Here is a 17,386-nt window from a genome sequence, read left to right as displayed (position 1 = left end):
ATGTGAAGCCAGCTGTTTTACCATATGCAATCCCTTTAATACCAAATGAAAGGACACCAAACAAGTTATATATTATAAAATATATGTATTTATTACTAGAATAATCCCCTGTACTCTTTATGAGGACAGAAGCACAAGCGTTAAACAAAGAACTTCATATAACATACAAAAGTTGCACAATTATGGATAGGCCCTGGTGGCCCCTAAAACCATATACTAAAATAGTGGTATAAGAACCACGTCAAGAACAATGGTAAGGCCTAGGGCCTTGAGATTCGCTGGGGCTACACTGGACTAACAGAAGTTAGGACGGGAGCGGCCCACAGGATGCGGGTGCAGTGTCTAAATCAGGGGTCTCCAACCTTTTCTGTAGTGAGAGCTAATTCTGCTCAAGGAAAGTCCTGCCGAGCTACTCGCATATTTTATCACTGTAAAAAGCTGACGATATGTATTACCATTACACTGTGACCACCCTATGCACGATTATCAGAAGTAACCACCCAAACATTCCAGGTGAAGTTATCAGCGGAATGCTAGGGAAATGTTTATCAATATTAAATGCTTGTAATCAAGTAAAATTCAAATAATCCCATGCTGTGTGCCACAAAGGGTATTACCACAGCAGTAAGTCTCCCCAACTCAAATGAAATTATCATTCATCTAACAACTTTAAATGTGGTTTAGAATTGCAATATTTGGTCTTCATTAGTATATTAGTTTTTGAAAATACACATATTTTTCTATCAAAATGACTTTCCACTTTGAGCAATCAAACTCAATTTTCCAGAAGAAAAACCTTTCTGAAAAAACAATTTTTTCCTTTAAAAATCAAATCAGTTTTCCACATGTAAAAATACCTCAAATTGACAAATTCTGCTTCAAATATCCAGGTATTGGAATCATAGACCATGCTTGCTCACCATAACACTACAAATGCCTCTGTTATGCTAATAATGCCATGATTAAATCAGGGCTACCACTGTGCCACAGCCGGATGCCCAGCATATATTAGTTATGGCCATTATTATGGGTGAAGCGGTTTCCACTCTGTCAGGATGGGCTAAAAGCAGGCCAGTCATGCTATTAATATGTCAGTGATGGCAGCAGGAATGTAATTACTAGACTTGTATGCACAAAATAGTCAAGGATGAAAATGTTATGGCTATGGCACAATTATACCATGAACGGGCTCAATTGCGTCAGAGATAATACTCTTATGATGGGGACCAGCATACATATTTGGCAGTCCTTGACACTAGGAGTAACTTTAAGGAATCAACACTGTTTGTTAGGGAAGGACACAATGTCACACACCCACACAAAATGGAATGTGAGGCTTCTAACTTTCTCTGCCCTGGATGCATACTCTCTCCTCCTCAGCTCTTTGGTTGATCATGCTCCCAACTAACACATTTTCACTCTAGTACTTGCAGTCACACACTTTGGTGGGTCAGCCCTGGTTACTGCTGCTACTATTCTTTGATGTCGCACACGGTGCAACTGATAGTGCCAGGCGTATAACATGGCCAATCTACGTCTTAGGTAGATTTAAAGTGGATAAAGATGGTTCATGTGATGCCGTAGCCTCCACATGCTTCAACACTCTCTGCAAGACCTTCAAATGAATCCCCCCCCGAATCCAAGAAGACCGTCATCCATGCATTCATCACCAGCAGGCTAGACTACGGGAACACCCTCTATGCCGGAATCAACAAATCTCTACTCCATAAACTCCAGACCGTCCAGAACACCGCAGCCAGACTCATCCTCAGCATCCCACGACAAGACCACATTCCCCAGCACCTACGAGTCCTCCAGTGTCTCCTGTCGAAAAAAGAGTGACCTTCAAGCTGCTCACACACACCTACAAAGCCCTCCACAACACCGGACCCCTATACCTCAACAAAAGAATCTCCTTCTACGCACCCAAAAGAAACCTTTGCTCTGCTGACCAGGCATTGGCCAAAATCCCCCGCATCCACAAAGCCAGAACAGGAGGCAGATCCTTCTCCTACATTGCGGCCAAGGCCTCGAAAAACTCCCCCTCAGAATCAGATGAAGCCCCACACTCCAGCATTCAGGAAGAGCCTCAAGATCTGGTTTTTTGAGTGACCAGAGCTGCCCAAATCCCCCATACCCACAACCCCCAGCACCTTGAGACCCTCACAGGTGAGTAGTGCGCTCTATAAATCCCTGATTGATTGATTGATTGATAGGCCAATACAGTGTGGGTTTGAGTATTGGAGGCCCTGTCATTGGTTTGGCTGTCTGTAACTCTTACTAGTAATGAAACGAGCAGTGCTGCCTTCTTTAATATACACAGAATCTCTAAGATCGGCTTGGTTTGGCTTCACCTCAGAGCTACTTTGAGGGTGCTGGTGAGCTACTAGTAGCTCCCGAGCTACTGGTTGGAGACCCCTGGTCTAAATGCACATGCGTGCACCAATGCAAGTCAATGGCGTGTAAAAGTTACAAAGTTGCAGATTTGGAAGTCTTCCGACTGGACTAGAACTTAACCACTTAAAACTAGGACACTAGAGGTGTAAACCACTACAGGAGCACCGGAGTACTTGCGTTGCCTCACCCACAGGAAGCGGGTGCATAGGTGTCAAAGTGCGTCGGGTTTCTTCGTGGAGTTCTATGGAGCCTGGAGGTAAAGATGCTGCAGGCGGCCAGGAGAGAAGAGTCCGGTTGGATCCAAGGGTGGATTGAAGATGAAGAGTACCTGAAAGTAGAGGGGACAGAGTCTGGGTCACTAGCCAGTGACCAGGAAGGAACCAGGCGATGTTGGGCGCAATCAGGTAGTTGTCGTGAAGCTTGTCTCTGCTGCCACGTGGACCCGGGGGCATCGACGATGACCAGGAGTCGGACACGGACTGTCCCACGAAGGCTCTCGCTGTCGGCGGTGTCTGCTTCCGGATTGGAGTAAACAGGCCTTGGCAAATGCAACCCACGCAGGAATTGAAGATGGCTTCTGGATCAGACAAGCAAGTTCTGATGGGCTGCTCCTTTTCAGGGGAGCAAGGGCCAGTCTGGAGCAACCAGACCAGTAGTGTAAATTCGAAGGTTCGTCGTCACAGAGGCCACTAGCCAACGGGCAAGTGACCGGACAGACACGTCGAGCAGGAAAATGCAAAAGGGCCCCACGCAGCACTCGGTGAGTGTGGAGAGGTGATCTTCGGTGCAAAAGCTGCTCGGGGCTGGGGCTTCTCAGTCTCCAATGCACAGCTTCGAGGGTGCCTCGGGAGCTGCACGGGAAGCACTTCGCAGGCTTTTCAAGATGGCCGGTCCCACGTCTCACGTCGCCTCCACAGGTCTCAGCTTTTCTGTGGCTGTGGATCGGGCTGTTGGAAGTCTGGGAATCCGGTTTTTGTCGATCTCTGTCGCTCGAGCTCCGGCGGAAGCTGCAACAAAGCAAACCGTAGAGCGCTTGATGGTGCCTGCTTGCACAGGGTGGTCACTCCTTGACCACAAGGGAGATTCTTCAGTCTTCCACGTCGAGTGAAATTTCGAAGGGTCCAGAGTTTCGTTTCAAAGTTTCAGTCAGGATTATTTAAAGTCTATGGATACAGCTCCTACCTTTATTCCAAATCAAGGGGCTGGATTACCTGCTAGGTCCCTCCTATGGGTGGGAACCAGGAAGGGGGTGGTTACACCCCTTTCCCTTTTTCCAGTTTCGCACCAGAGCTGGAGCTGGAGTGCCCCAGCACCGGTTTGAACTGGGCTATGCATGGGGTGTCTTGTGCGCCCCAGGCAGTGTCTAGTTTCACTCGCCCTGCCTGCCTCAATCCACTATCTCCTGTCTGGGGTGGTGTAACACCTTCCTGTGACAGGAAACCTTTTGTCCAGGCCTCCCCTGCAGGAGTTTCGGTCAGCAGCAGGAGGCCAGACTTGTGTCTGTGGCAGCAGCATCCATTTTGTGATGCTGAGGCTCTGGTTAGTTTTAACCGCGTTTACTGTTACCCACATGTCTCACCCCTCTAGAAGGGTGGAATGCTACCCCCGTCGCCAGAACTGGCGAGGGGGTAGTATTCCAAAGCGTATGACACCTTACACGACATCTTTTGATAAAGCCAAACCAAAGTTAGCAATAACCGCGAGGATTATAATGCACTTTAGAGTATATGGTATGGCAATACCCCAGAACAGCTATAAGGACATGGTTCTGAAAGCTGCAGACAGGCTCAGCTCATGCTAGAGCACCATCTCACATAAAACCAAGCACTCTGCCTCCAGGATTGTTAAGGCCTGCCATAGGAGTGACTTATAGGTGTATATGTGTCCAGATATAGGTTTAGACATAGGTATACTATATCTAAGCAAGGGGTGATTACACGACCTTGCCCCAGCTGAGTGATCAGCCAGTTGTGTCAGTTTGGATGGCCAGCCAGGGGTGTCAAAAGATATGCTGCAGCCCCTGGTAGGCCTTGGATGCACCTATGCCCTGGGTACCTATAGTACACTGTACAGGGGCTCATAAGGTGACCCAATACCCAATTGGTGATGTACCAAAAGTACATGGTTATGAATTTAGAGAGAGAACAGCAGGCTGTGGGTCTGATTAGCAGGCCCACAGCCACATTAAGTCGAAAACCAGTGAAGCAAAAAGCAAAAATTGGGGTGACCATAGGAAAGCAGACCATACTCTCCTACAGCGATAGATAGAGTGAAGGCGATAGAGTGAGGGCGATAGATAGATAGCTAGATAGATAGATAGAGTGAGGGCGATAGATAGAGTGAGGGCGATAGATAGAGTGAGGGCGATAGAGTGAGGGCGATAAAGAGAGTGAGGGCGATAGATAGCGTGAGGGCGATAGATAGACAGAGTGAATGAATGAATGAATGAATAAAATATTTAATAAAGCGCACGATGGCCGAGCGGCTTCCTGGCGCTGGGGACCTGATCAGAACTCAACAGAGGGGACCCAAGGAGATTTAAGAAGGGAATGCCTGAGAGAAAAGGAAGGTTTTAAGAGCTTTGCAGAAATGAGTGTAGATGGGAATGGAGCGGATGAAAAGAGGAAGACTGTTCCAGAACTGGGGGGCCAGGACTGAGAATCGGGTGCCCCCCGTTCTGGATTTACGGAAGCGAGGGATATGTAGAAGAGAAAGAGAGGAGGAGCGAAGAGTGCGGACAGGGGCATGAGAAGAAACAAGAGAGGTGATGAACGGGGGCGCAGAGCGGGAGTGAGCCCGAAAAGCTGGACAGGCCAGTTTGAAGAAGGATCTGAAGCGAACAGGGAGCCAGTGGAGTGATTTGAGAACCGGAGTGATATGAATAGATTTAGGGAGGGAGAGGATAAGACGAGCAGCTTGATTTTGGATGGCCTGTAAACGGCGGGATTCGTAAGCAGGTATGCCCACGTACAGGCCATTCCCATAGTCAAGGCGGGAGGTGACAAGGGCCATGACTATGGATTTAAGTGCATCGGTAGAGAAAAAACGTGAAATTTTCCGAATTAAACGAAGAGAGAGAAAACAAGAAGACACAACGGAACTGATCTGACTGTGCATGGATAGGTCATGACTGACTTTAATCCCAAGAGTGCGGACGGAGGAAGCGGGCACCGGGGGGGGGACCAAAAGAAAGGGGCCAATGTGCAGGGGACCAAGGATTGGAGGGGCCACCAGTGAGGACAAGTTCCGTCTTGTCTGGATTGAGCTTCAAATGGTTAGCGCTCATCCAGTCAGAAATTAAAACTAAAGTGGAACAGAACTTGGGAAGGGAATCAGGAGTAGAAGAAAGATCAAAGACGAGCTGGAGGTCATCTGCGTAGTTGTACACAGAGACCCCCAGCTCCAGGAGAGAGGTGATGAGGGGATGAATATAAAGATTGAAAAGGAGAGGGGAAAGAGAGGAGCCTTGGGGAACGCCACAAGTGACTGGGCGGGGAGGAGCAGAGAAACCGGGGAGATGAACTGCCTGGGACCTATCCCGAAGGAAGGACGCCAGCCAGGAGAAGGCCTCACCCCGAATGCCCGCTGCGCTGACACGGTCGAGAAGGATGGAGTGGTCAACCTTGTCAAACGCAGCGGACAAATCGAGGAGGACCAGGGCTTGGGGGAGGTTAGAATCGGCCTTCCCCTTGAGCTCGTCCAAGACTGCGAGAACCACCATCTCCGTGGAATGGTCCGGGCGGAATCCTGCTTGATGGGATGCAAGGAGGCCATTCTCCTCTATATAAGTGGAGAGGCAGGAAGTGACATGAGCTTCAAGGATCTTGCCGAGGTAGGGAAGAAGAGAAATGGGTCGGAAATTGGAAGGAAGAGAGGGATCTAGGCCGTTTTTTTTTAGGATAGGGAGAACTATAGCGGATTTAAAAGAAGAGGGGACAGATCCGAGAGCCAAAGAGGAGTTAAGGAGAGCAAGAGGGGGAGCAGGACAGTTGGTGAAAAGAGTTTTAAGAATGCGTGCTGGCGCGCAGTCCACGGGAGAGCCAGACTTGATTTTGACCAGAAGTTTTAAAAATAAATCAGTAGAGATGGGAGGGAAAAGAGCGAGAGAGAAAGAGGGACAGATAGAGGGACAGGCAGGACGAGGTTGAGGTACTGTAGGAATGTTGGCTTTGATCTTCACGATCTTGTCGATAAAAAAGTCATTAAGTGAAGAACAGAGGGACTGTGAGGGAACCAAACTAGGGGTGGAGCGATCAGAGGTGGCAATATTGTGGACCAGAGAGAAAATTTCACGGGGTTTGTTGGCCGCGAGAGCTACTCTCTCAGTGAAGTAAGCGGTTTTAGCCGCTAGGATCGCTTTTTTATATTCAGTGAGGAGCGATTTGTATTTGGCGCGCAAGGAAGAACAATAGTTCCGTCTCCAGTGACGTTCCGACCGCCTAAGGTCGAGTTTAAGTGTCTTGAGTTCTGGAGAGAACCATTTGTGCGCGTCATGTGAACGAACCGCCTTGATCTTTCTGAGCGGGGCGACTAGATCGCACGAAGAGGAAAGCCATGTGCCAATGGCGTTAACCTGGGAATCAAGAGGAAGATTAGTGAGGTTAGGAGCAGAGGAAGCCAAAGTGAGGGAGAGGGAGTCAAGGTCGGTCCGATTCCAATTGCGGGCTAAGATGTTTTTCGGAAGGGGGGGCTTGTCGACCGCTCCCAGATGGATGGAGAAGGAAATGGAGAAATGATCCGACCAAACGCATGGGGATATGAGAAGAGATGAGACAATAGGACGTGATGACCAGATTTGATCCAAAATGTGACCCTGGACGTGAGTGGGGACTGAGACATGAGATGTAAAGTTTAGACATTGGAGAGTGCCTGAGAAATCTTTCGAGGGGAGGTCTTCCCTAGGGTCGCCCGGCCAATAATTAAAATCGCAGAGCAGAAGGACGGAGGAATTGTTGACCACAAGAGTGGCCATAAGGTCCTGAAGGGAGGCTACAAAGGAAGGCATAGATTGTGGGGGACGGTACACAAGGACGACAGTGAGGGGGGCAGAAAGATTGAGAGAGCGGGCCACAAGGTAGTCCACATTGGGTATGGGGGGGGTGATTGAGAAGTTGAAATTTGAGGGTCGACCGAATGATCATCGCCACCCCTCCCCCCACCTTACCGTCCGAACGATCAGCCCGGAGGGCATAATGGGTGTCAGGAAGAATGGCTAAGAGGTCGGGAAGGGAGTCAGCAGTAAACCAGGTTTCAGTCAAAAAGAGGAAATCCGGGGAATCAGTGGTCAGAAGGTTAAAGAGAGCTGTCTGATGTTTGACAGCAGAACGGGTGTTAAGCAGTAAAGCAGAAGCTACAATAGGGACAGGGACGATAGGGGAACAAGGGACAAGAAGGGGATCAACAGGGGGTGGAGTGGGACTAGAAGGAACCGGAGGCGGGTGAAGAGGGGAAGAGACAAGAATACCAAATGTGTCAAGGTGTCGCAGGAGTGAAGGAGAGGGTGGGGATAGATAGACAGAGTGAGGGCGATAGATAGACAGAGTGAGGGCGATAGATAGACAGAGTGAGGGCGATAGATAGAGTGAGGGCGATAGATAGAGTGGGGCGATAGATAGAGTGAGGGCGATAGATAGAGTGAGGGCGATAGATAGAGTGAGGGCGATAGATAGAGTGGGGCGATAGATAGAGTGGGGCGATAGATAGAGTGAGGGCGATAGATAGAGTGAGGGCGATAGATAGAGTGAGGGCGATAGATAGAGTGAGGGCGATAGATAGAGTGAGGGCGATAGATAGAGTGAGGGCGATAGATAGAGTGAGGGCGATAGATAGAGTGAGGGCGATAGATAGAGTGAGGGCGATAGATAGAGTGAGGGCGATAGATAGAGTGAGGGCGATAGATAGCGCAAGGGCGAGCGATAGCGCAAGGGCGAGCGATAGCGCAAGGGCGAGCGATAGCGCAAGGGCGAGCGATAGCGTGAGGGCGATAGATAGCGTGAGGGCGATAGATAGAGTGAGGGCGATAGAGTGAGACCATAGAGTGAGGGCGATAGATAGAGTGAGGGAGATAGATAGAGTGAGGGAGATAGATAGAGTGAGGGAGATAGATAGATAGATAGATAGATAGATAGATAGATAGATAGATAGATAGATAGATAGATAGATAGATAGATAGATAGATAGATAGATAGATAGATAGATAGTGTAGGAGGATGGATATCTGACTATGGTTACCCCAGATTTTTTGCCTTGTGTTTAGTTGGTTTTCGACTTAGTTGGCCTGGGACCCTGCTAATCAGGGCCCCAGGCTATCTGCTCTCTCTGTAAAATGGACTCCATGTACCCTAGGTACATAACTAATTGGACATTGAATCACCTTATCAGCCCCTGTACAGTGTACTATAGGTACCCAGGGCATAGGTGCACCCAAGGCCTACCAGGGCCTGCAGCATATCTTTTGCCACCCCTGGCTGGCCATCCAAACTGGCTGATCACTCAGCTGGGGCAAGGTCGTGTAATCACCCCTTGCTTAGGTATAGTATTCCTATATCTACCTTTACATATAGACACATATGCATATATAAGTCACTCCTATGGCAGGCCTTAACAATCCTGGAGGCAGAGTGCTTGGTTTTATGTGAGATGGTGCTCTAGCATGAGCTGAGCCTGTCTGCAGCTTTCGGAACCATGTCCTTATAGCTGTTCCAGGGTATTACCATACCATATACTCTTAAGTGCATTATAATCCTCGCGGTTATATGCTATCTTTGGTTTGGCTTTATCGAAACATGTCGTGTAAGGTGTCATACGCTTTGGAATACTACCCCCTCGCCAATTCTGGGGACGGGGGTAGCATTCCACCCTGCTAGAGGGAGAAGACATGTTGCTAACAGTAAACATGGTTAAAACTAACCAGAGCCTCAGCATCGCAAAATGGATGCTGCTGCCACAAACACAAGTCTGGCCTCCTGCTGCTGACCGAAACTCCGGCAGGGGAGGCCTGGACAAAAGGTTTTCTGTCACAGGGAGGTGCTAGCACCACCCCAGACAGGAGATAGTTTAGCCTAAGACTGCTTTTGTCCATGCTACCCCTAGGATAGCTGGTCTATAAGGTTGACTTACAACCAATCACCATAAGGGTCATTTGGACTGGTGCACGGTGCTCACTAGAATAGTGAACATCACATACCAGGCCAACTTCTCACAAATAGATAGAAAAATACACACGGAAACTTAACAGACATTTTGGTAGATATGGTGCCTTTCATTACACATGGTAGGCACACAAATTGCCGGTCTTGAAACCCTGCGTGTGCCCAGACCAAACGGAGTCATCCTCACAGGAGACACTACATTTGTGCCCTTTAAGGAGGGCATGGTAAAGACAAACAAGCAGGAAGTGGGATAAGGGAGGGGGTGGCAAATGGTGAACACTTTCGCGGTCGCTTTGAGGTTCTCAGTGGCCACGCGGCTCACTGAGAACATCAAAGCGGCCGCGAAAGCGCTCCTAAAGGCTGCAGGCTGACAAATGGTGCGCGCGCCTGGTGCACATGCACTGTACCTCATCCGCCTCCAGCCTTTGGGAGCACTTTTGAAAGCCCCTTACTAAACTCTCGCAGAGCAACACATGCTCGTTGCTTCAGCGAGACCTAAAAATGGTATAACAACGACTTCACTAGACACAGTGCCTCGAGCACGTAGAATCGCTGGGACCCCAAGGAACCACCAAAAGGAGTGCCACAGGTACCCAGGGAGGACAGGTGCAGTGTGGCAACACAGACGCGAGCTCTATACAACTCTATGGGAAAGTCGTGGTAGGAAAATTACAGTTTAAGGACACTTCAGAGAGGACTTCAAGCAAACCCTTTGGAACATAGAAGGTTCTAAAGCCAGCACCCTTGTGAGTACCGAGGTACCTGTGTTACCTATCCCAGAGGAGCAGGGTGCATAGGGGTCAAGTGGTGTCCGAAACCCTCGTAGTTTTCAATGGCATGATGCAAAGAAGTACTGCTGCCGGGAAGATGAAGTGTCTGGTGAAATCCAAGCCTGGATCCGAGGGGAGAAGAAACTGAAAGCAGAGGGGAAAGAGTCTGGGTCACTTCAGGGTTTCCAGGGGCTCGATAGACGAAAGCCCACCGATGTCGGGTGCTTCAGGTGTGAAGATAGGATGGCTTGACTCTGCAGCCACTGGGACCAGGAGACGTCGACGATGACCAAAGTCCGGAGGTGAGCTGTCCCACAAAGGATGTTGAGTGCTGAGGGGTCAGTGTCTGGATGGAACACCAACAAGCCTTGGCAAAAGCAACCCACACTGGCAGAGGAAACAAGTTACGGTGATGACCAGCAAGGTCCTGGGGACTCTCCAAGCTATGGGGAGTCAGGGCACGTCTGCAGCAACTAGGAAAGCCCAAGGAAATTCAAAGTGACCCTCGCTAGGACCCACAGGCCAAAAGACCAGGGATGGCAAAGGGACCTCAAGCTGAATCACAAAGCCCACAGAGCACTCGTGGAGTAGAGGCCAAAGATCTTTGGTGGAAATACTGCACGGTCAGGACTACACGTAGTCCAATGCACAACCTTAGGAATCGCCAAAAAGCATATGCTGCTGCAAAAGTACACGGTGCACAGGGGTTCGGGTTGCACGGTCCCCACGAGGTATACTGGTCTCAGGATTGCTGAGAGAGCAGATAGCCCTCAGAGACGCTCGGAACCCACCTCCTGTAATGCAGAAATCTTCGGAGTCCTCAGGAGCTCGGGAGATGCAAACCGGTCAGATGTGTTTAGGTGCCTGCTGCTGCAGGGGAGTAACTCCTTTACTCCAAGGGAGATTCTTCTGTCGTCCAGCGAAGGGTAGACTGTCAAAGTACTTGGTTTCTGCTTGCAGAGTTTAGTCCAGGTAAAATCCAAAGTACTGTAGTCAGGTTTCCTACTTTATACCCAAGGAAGGGGTTGGACTAAGTCTGTGGACCCATCTAGGGGAGGGTCAGGACAGGGGGGTGGCTACACCCATGTCATTTGTCCAGTTTCGCGCCAGAGCAGGAGCAAATGGCTCCTGCAACCGGTTAGAGCTGGACTATGCATGGGGACACCAAGTGTCCCCCCAGTGCAGACTTTCTGGCACGCTCCGAGTGCACCCACCCAGCCCAATACACTAAAGCCTGTCCGGGAGGTCGTCACACCTCCCTGTGACAGGAAACCTATTGTCAGTCCTTCCTTTGCTCGAGCTTGGCTCAGTAGCAGGAGGGCAGACTCGTGTCTGTGGCTGGCAGCATCCATTTTGTGATGCCCAGGTCGAGAAAGTTGGTAATGGGTGTACCGGTGTTTCACTTAAGTCCCTCTAGAAGGGTGGAATCATACCTCCCCCGCCAGTTACTGGCGGGAAGGTATGATTCCAAGGTGTTTGACAACAAACACAACATGTTTCTAAGCAGCCGTTTTTAAGTTAGCATTTACCGCGAGGTTATAATGCACTTAAATATATATGGTTGGGTGCATCACAGATAACCCTGAAAAATAGGTTCTGAAAGCTGCAGAGGGGCTCTGCTCATGCAGGGGCGCCCTCTCACACAAAACCCAGCACTCTGCCTTCAGGATTGATAAGGTCTGCCATAGGGGCGAATGATAGGTTTATATGTGCAGTGATTTAGATTAGATATAGGTAACCTACATCTAGGTAAGGGGTGCATGCACCACCTTACACAGGCTACAGTAGCAGACCTGTGGTGTCATTTTGAAAGGCCTCTCAGGGGAGGCACAATACATGCTTCAGCCCCTGGGAGGCCTCTGGGGTACCTATGCCCTGGGTACATGGTGTACCATATAACTAGGGACTGATAAGGGTGCCCCAGAATCCAATCTGGAGTGTACCTAAAGTACATGCAATCAATTTACAGGAGAAAGAAGATAGACTGGGGTCCTGAATAGCAGGATCCCAGTCAGACTAAGTCACAATCCAGCAAAACACCAGGAAAAACAAGCATTTGCAATGCAATAGGTCTCGCATTATGAAAGTTTGAGCTATTGGTATTGTAAATGACAATTTTTTAATTACGTGGTTTTGAAAATAGCTAAATTAATAGCTTTGTCATTTACAATGCCAATAGTTATAACTTTCGCAAATGTGACACCTATAGCATTTGTAATGCAACATGTTTTGTATTTACGGGACTTAGATGTATTGATATTACAAATAACAATGGCTTTTAATTTTTTTAAATAATTAATACTTAAATAAAAGTGATTGCAATTTATAATGGCAATAGCTTAAACTTTTGTAAATAACTTTTGTGAAGATTATGTTCAGTGTATTTTGTTGTGATGAAAATCCAAGAACAGAAGTGAAATATTAACATCTTTTTGTGACATTTGTAATAAAGCTTGAAACATTGAGAGAACATATTTGAACCAGTTGTTGTTGAATGGTTGCACAGATTGATGCTGTGATGGCGCGGAGTGATGCTGTGGTGGTGCGGAGTAATGCTGTGGTGGTCCTGAGTGATGCTGTGGTGGTCCTGAGTGATGCTGTGGTGGTCCTGAGTGATGCTGTGGTGGTCCTGAGTGATGCTGTGGTGGTCCTGAGTGATGCTGTGGTGGTCCTGAGTGATGCTGTGGTGGTCCTGAGTGATGCTGTGGTGGTCCTGAGTGATGCTGTGGTGGTCCTGAGTGATGCTGTGGTGGTCCTGAGTGATGCTGGGGTGGTCCTGAGTGATGCTGGGGTGGTCCTGAGTGATGCTGGGGTGGTCCTGAGTGATGCTGGGGTGGTCCTGAGTGATGCTGGGGTGGTCCTGAGTGATGCTGGGGTGGTCCTGAGTGATGCTGGGGTTGCGCTGAGTGATGCTGGGGTTGCGCTGAGTGATGCTGGGGTTGCGCTGAGTGATGCTGGGGTTGCGCTGAGTGATGCTGGGGTTGCGCTGAGTGATGCTGGGGTTGCGCTGAGTGATGCTGGGGTTGCGCTGAGTGATGCTGGGGTTGCGCTGAGTGATGCTGGGGTTGCGCTGAGTGATGCTGGGGTTGCGCTGAGTGATGCTGGGGTTACGCTGAGTGATGCTGGGGTTGCGCTGAGTGATGCTGTGGTGGTGCCGAGTGGTGCTGTGGTGGTGCCGAGTGATAATGTGGTGGTGCTGTGGTGGTGCCGAGTGATAATGTGGTGGTGCTGTGGTGGTGCTGAGTGGTGCTGTGGTGGTGCTGAGTGATGCCGTGGTGGTGCTGAGTGGTGCTGTGGTGGTGCTGAGTGGTGCTGTGGTGGTGCTGAGTGGTGCTCTGGTGGTGCTGAGTGATGCTGTGAGTAGCTTCAGATGGGGGAGATCCACCCATCTAGGCTGAGTCAAGCGGCAAATGACAGTCTTCTGACAATGGCTAAAAGGGGCTGCTGAAAAAAAGGCATTGGTTGAAAGGGGCACGCCTAACACCTTCTCTAAGTGTGCTGTAAACAACAGGTTATTTTGACAGCTGTGCTGAAAAACCCCATACCTAAAGATGAGAACAAAGAAGGTCCATGGAAGGAGAAAACTGAATAAAATTAGCGAGCAGAAGAAAAAGATTAAAACAATGAAAAGCAGTGTAAGAAAAAAGGTGAATGAACGAGAATTAGAAGCCAAGAGAACAAAAAGAATGCAAACATTAATATGAAAGGAAAAAATAAAAACATAAAAGAAAGAAATACAAAAGGAGAGACAGAAAGAACAAGCGAGAGCAGAAAAGAGTGAGACAGAGACAAGAGGAAAGAGCTGAGTTGGGAGTGAGAATGGTGGAGTGGAGGAGAACGAGGAGAGAGGGGTAAAGGAGGGAAGTGGGCTGACTGATGGGCGAGAGATGGGTAGTGGAGGGAAGGAGATTAAGAAGAATAGATGAAGAGGATGGCTGAAGGCAGTGGTGGTGAAAGGGGATATGAAAATATTGGATCTTCCCGAAAAGGGTACAGCAGGGGAGCGTCGATGGGCAGCAAGGGGACGGGTTTATGCAGGGGGGAGAGTAGTGGAGGAGGAGAAGGCGGATGGTAAGTGAGGTAGAAAAAAGTTGAAAAGAAAGAGGAATGCGGGGAAAGGGAAGAGACCTGGTGGAGGTGACGAGAAGGGAAGGGGACTGGGGGCGTGGGGGGCCGGGGGGGGAGAGGAAAGGAAGGATACGAGCTGGGTACAGGAGATAAAAGGACGGGGAGAGAAACATAGGAAATGGAAGTGAGGGTGTCTAGTCAGGAGAAGGCTCGAGGACGGTAGTGGAGGAGTAGGGAGACACGTCATAGAGGAGGCAGTGGAAGGCGATAGTGCATTAGAGAGGAAAGAAGTGGGGGAGGTGTGAAACTCCAATACCTTCTCGGGTCGAGTTAGTGCTAAATAAAACTGCAAAAAACACCAAAAAAAAGCTGGATGATAAATTGGGAAGAAAGTGCAGAAATGAAGGGAGGAAGAGGACGACAGAAAATGCGAGGGAACGAAGGCAAGAGTCGCGGAGTAGAGGGTGTGAGGTGTAAATGAATGAAGGAGGGATGGAGACGGGGCGTGGGCAGAATAAATCAACAGAATTTTAACAAAAAAAGCTAGAGAATGCAAGTCATTTATAGAGCGCTTTTTCGGCCTCGAAAGGGCCTCTGGGCGCTACCGTTGAAATGCGGTTGAAGGAAAACAAGCAAATGCATTAAAACATATATACAGACACACGCACATTACACACAAGAAGGTGCGCAAACACACAAGGTAACATGCACGCAAACACACACCAGAAGCTCAAACATATGCAGAAAACACACACACAGCCGTGTCACACACACACAGGACAGAAGCCAGTGAAACAAGTTACTAAAAACATGGTGAAGTGTTCACGTGCAGAGGAAGGTCCCGTTGCATAGGTTCACTAGTATTTGGTTGTCAACAAGCATTAATGAAGTTACATTTTTGGCCGATAGTATAACCATCTTTAAAAAAGTTCAAAATAACGAAGTGATAACAAAAAGTGCTGCATAATTTACCATTTCTTGCTGCATGATTTAGTCAACCATGCCTCAATCCACTGTCACATTATTTTGGTAATCCTTCTGATTTAAGTACCTGGTTGTCACACAGGCATTATATTGAACATGGGGAGTATTGCGCTGATCAACTGAAGGGCACACCCGCAGGGGTGTGGATAGCACGGGCACCTGAAGAGTCAATTCATGCAGCCACCTAAAGGAATGGTATTTAAGACTGTAGCTCTGCGTCAAAAGGATGAGTGAACATCTGGATATTCACACGTGTATTTTTTCCTCCACATCAGACTTTTTTTGTAATCCATGTTTGTTGTGGAGTTTTCCTTGGCAGGTTTCAGAATCCTCTGAACTGTGTGCTATTGAGGATTGGTGGGGGTGTCAAAGATGGCATATATGTAGAGGAGGGATCTTCAACTGGGGGGTTGGCCTTAACTGATCCGGGGGATGGGGCAGGCCCATGGTTAAAAGAAACATCATCCTGATAATAGCACCTTGGCTAGGATAATTACACCGTGGATACTTTTACAACTTTATTAAGGCATATCTAGCCAGAATAGTAGGTACCCCAGGAGCTATTCTCATGATCCCATGAGAGTAGCCCTGCAGCTTCTATTACACGTACAGGTGCTCAGGGAGCGTTATTGTACCATCATAGATATACCAAAAGCACCCCGGTAGAGTCGGAGACTTTACCTGTCCCACATAATTTGTGTAGCCAGGGCAATGATTGACTGCTGCCAGCAGGGTTGAGACAGCGTGGGTATGGTGGGCATGCAAGACTGTAAAAGGCGGATGCAGTTTTGAGGAACACAAACAAAATATAGTTCGAATGAATCTATTAACAAACTCGAAATACACTTACTAAAAATTACGGGTGGCTTTGTGTTTGTCTTCCACTGAGTTGAATGGACTAACCGTTTGTATCCGTGTCATTTCAAACATCCGAAGGCACTTAAGTTGGGCATCTGTGCGTCGCTCATTAAGCAGGAACACCTAACTGATTAAGCATAACTGTCTAGGAGTCGCTAGGTCACAAAGCCCCACTTGCTCATGAGAAAAGCAGAAGCATCTTTAGAGTTTTCACAAACCACCTTCAAGTATTATCGTTTGCGTCCTCCCGTGAGCATACGTTACACTGACTAGCTTCTGACAAGTAAAGTCCCGTAGGTCAGTTTGTGGGGAAATTGCCATTTGTGAGCTTGGTAACACAACGTATACATATAAATAAGGGGACTATAAAAGGTGATTGTGTGCGGGGGAGATACGTGTGTGGTATACATTTGTTGTGTTTGTTGTACAAGCGCGGGCCAAAAGGAGAGGCATCGCAAATACAAGATTCTCTGGTTTCCGTGCAAAATTGAGCTCACTAATTAGCCACCAACACTAACTGCCTTATACGATGTGATTGATGCAGAACTATATCTCCGCATCACTCATCTCCCCATGGGGAGCTCATCAGAAGTACGGCTTTACACTTTACTCAGTCTATGTTCCAGTTGTACAAGTTTAGTTAATACGGAAATGAACTGTACATGGTTTTCGCAACGCACTCGTTCACTCTTCGGCAACTACTGTAACTTCTACAAAACAAAACACAGAAAGGAAAAATGAATGGAAGACCAGAAGGGCAGAAAAACGCGGCCGCAAAATGAAATTAAATAAACACGCCGCAGCGAAATGAAATTAAAAGCGGCCGGGAAATGCGCATTCCTTTGTACTGTGAAGCAGGGGGCGGGGGAGCGGATGCCTTTGAAGTGAAGCTCACAGGATGTAAGGGATGTAATTAGGGGGGAGGAGAAGTGAGGCCAAGGGTGCACTGCGCACGCTGGGGAAGTAATAGATGCCTGTGGGAGGGAGGCTGATGGCTTTGATGTGGACGCTCTTTCCGCTCGAGTAATCCACAGGCACTGTCCAAAATCCGCGATGGTTTCAGAGCTTGATTTGCCCACAATACTCTCGTCTATCTATTCCTTGCGGAATATAATAGACGAGACCTAAAAAGTGGGGGTAACTAGACAGTTAGATTCC

General features: G+C 48.5%; 1 protein-coding gene across 4 annotated transcripts in view; it reads right to left on the bottom strand.

Moving 5' to 3' along the window:
* CLPTM1L (CLPTM1 like) overlaps positions 1 to 17,386 on the bottom strand; it is a 2,174,700-nt gene that overhangs the window by 1,697,558 nt on the left and 459,756 nt on the right. The window lies entirely within an intron of this gene.

This window comes from Lissotriton vulgaris, chromosome 4_1, assembly GCF_964263255.1.
Source record: "Lissotriton vulgaris chromosome 4_1, aLisVul1.2, whole genome shotgun sequence".
Taxonomy (NCBI): domain Eukaryota; kingdom Metazoa; phylum Chordata; class Amphibia; order Caudata; family Salamandridae; genus Lissotriton; species Lissotriton vulgaris.
This window is presented reverse-complemented; position numbering and strand designations above follow the sequence as displayed.